This window comes from Tauraco erythrolophus, chromosome 6 (genome assembly GCF_009769465.1).
Source record: "Tauraco erythrolophus isolate bTauEry1 chromosome 6, bTauEry1.pri, whole genome shotgun sequence".
In the NCBI taxonomy this organism is placed as follows: Eukaryota; Metazoa; Chordata; class Aves; order Musophagiformes; family Musophagidae; genus Tauraco; species Tauraco erythrolophus.
In genome coordinates, this window is record NC_141470.1 from 47,014,422 (window position 1) to 47,017,529 (window position 3,108).

The window sequence follows — 3,108 nt, forward strand, 5'->3', positions numbered from 1 at the left end:
GGCGGCGGCGCGGCCCCGCTGCGGCCCGGCTCTCCCTCAGCGAGGCCCCGCGAGCCCGACGGGCTCCATGTTGGCTCCCGACGACGACCCGGAACCGCTTCCTGCTGCCGCCGCCGCGACGACCTCCCGGCTCCCGCCTCCCGCCGCAACCCGCGCCGCCGCCGGGGCCCGGCCCCGCCGCCTCCCCGAACCAGCTCCGAGTGTGTTAAAAGCGGCGCTTTAAGCAGTGTAACGCCTGGAATTAAGCGCAGAGTGCCGAAGCCATCTTCCACCTCTTCCTTCGACCCGTTGCCTAATAAAACCTACGTAAAGCAGAAGTTGCCTCGGTGCTTGACAGAGAAATTACTTTACTTGCCAAGAATTCAAGAGTTCGAGGTTTTTTTCCCTAAAAATATTTCGAATTATGTTTGGTAATATGAATCAGTTACTTCAGACAGCTTTTTAGTTAGAAAAATCATTACCGTTTCCTATCACAATGATGTTAACTTTTTCTTAACTGTACTACGCATAATATACATTATTGAAAAATAATTGCTAGAAGGGGGAGAACACACCAGTAAACACCACAACTGTATCCCAGGCTCAAAGACCTGCTGGAAAGATTTGGACATCTCCGGTGGATACACATTTCACACCGTTAGTAGCATGTAGCAGCGTCTCTTACCATGCCACTCATGGTTCGCGACATTTCTCTCTAACCAAGATGAAATAAGCTGAAAGCTTCATAAATAATATTTTAGATCTGGAGCTGCAGTAACTTCTCTGTTATAAGGAAGCATTAGCAACATTAATCTTAGGTAAATGTTATTTTCTTCATAGATAATACACACCATCACCATTTCAATGTTTTCAAAGTTCAGCAGATATAACCACAGGTGAGAAAGAGTTGAATGATGGGAACATTCACTTCAGGACAGGTGATCCTACACTTCACAGGAGACATCAGAAGCTGAAGCATAAATCCCTAAAACCAGGTACAACAAAGCCTGGTTCGCTCTTACCCCACTACCTTGGGAAGATGCTTTATTGCTCAGAGCATGAAACAACGAGCAGGGTTCCTTGCAATGTGGTGAGAGTTAAAGAGCTGTTCATCATTATACGCACCTATTTTAAAAGTGAGTAACTTACCTATCAATGTTTATTTGCTGTGCATCTTAACTATTTCCATACAAAGACGATGTCCTTCCAAGCAGCAAAAACAGCACATCAATTTTAGGATAAAGGAGCTTGCAGGAATGCATGAAAAACCTCAGACGTGTTCTGCTAAGGATCATTCACTTCCTCCACTGCAAGAGGAGTACGTGGCAAAACATCATCTGACAAACGATAATAAGTTTTTAAAAAATGTAGATGGCAAAATCTCAGGGAAATGGCATTAAGGAATCTGGAACAGTTGTAGAAAACCAGAAGACTAATTGAAAAAGTCAATCTTTATTTTTCTGATTTGAAAAGTAGAATTATCTTGCCAATTATTATCTATAGTATCATACAAATTATTCCATAAAATGATCACAGTAGTAGCTAAAATCAGGTTTAGCCATCCCACAGGGTTGCCTTTACTATGCTTTAAAAAGCAGGACAGTAATTCTCACAGCAAGATGCCCCTACGGGAAGTAACAGCTGCTGCCCACTCGGGTTTATCGGAATATGACTGAAGAATACACAACCGATTTTACACTGAACTTTTTACTCAAGTATTTAAAGAAATCGCACCACCTAGAGGCAATGTGCCATGCTGCCTCTTGCAAAACCGTTACTGAACAATGAACTTGGATAAGGGTAGGAACACTGTCATTTAAACCCAATCATAGCAAGTATCTGCTCAAAGATCTCGTTCGTGGTTTTCAGAGTCAAGACAGTACATTGATTATCTGACTAACTCAAGGAAAGTGCAGCCCAGGCTGAGAAGGAAGAAATGGCAAGGTATCTACATGATTAATTATAATTAAGAAGACAACACCATGAGATTCCAGTTACATATGTGTAGCAAATATCTTCCACCTGGGGGAAGATTATGCAAACAGAGTATATTCAGGGGGAAATAAAAGACCAAGCAGCTGGTATGGGTGAGAAAACCCTACCACGTAAAGCTCTGCAGCAGACAGACCAGCGCTGCAATGGGATATAGGTCGAAAACACGAGCACACCCTCCTCTCTGCCTGCCTCAGCTGTAGGAACAGCATCCCCCATATAACCCAGAAAAACCAAGTTCATCTCACAATTCCAGCAGAACCTCCTGGTGCAGCTTATTATCACATCATGCAACTGATTTAAAAGCTCATGGAAAAGGTACCTCAGGAATATCAGCTATGAAAGCAAATTAAGTGACAGGAAACCACAGAAGTGAGATAGAACAATGTGAGCGTGGTTCTGTCATTGCCTTTTTTGAGTAACATGCCCCCCAAAGGAAGTTATTCAACATGTACGTTTTATTGCAAAAACTGAAATACAGCAAGTCAGATATGTCCTTCAGGACACAGAGGCTTTCTCCAAACACGAGCTAAAGATAATCCTCATAGCGAATATCACTGGGACGGACACCTGGGTCTTCTGGCAGGCTGTGTCAGCAAGCTGGAAGTGCAGAAGCTAACAAATTGACTTTAAAGGTGATAAACCACATAGACCTCTAGCAACAGAAGGAGCAATCAGGCATCAATTATCACCATTTTGCAGAAAGTTTAAGTCACTGCAGCTGCAGCTGAAACAGAGCAACTCCCAACTCCTGCCAGGGCAAGAGACTTCCAGCGCAAAGCAAAACAGGCTTCCTACAAACACTGCTGAGCAAACAGAAGTATTTTAGGGCTGCAGCAAAAGCTTGGGCTCACCTGTTTCAGGTTTACTAAGAGGTCAAAGAAATGCCAACAGGTAGTTTTTCTAAATCCTTTGCTTCTTCCACCTTCCTCAAAGGCAGGCCTGCCAGAGCCACCACACCTCCACCAGTGGTGGTTTGAGGGAGGAACAATAGAACAAGCACAAGCCTGACACATTTTTCAGGTGGAGAAGGGGCAGCAGACAAAACTACCAACCCTGAACTCCTGCAGTCTTCACCAGATTAAACTGTTTTTCTCCTGTGAAAGATGTATCCATTTCAGGTTTATGCTCTCTCCT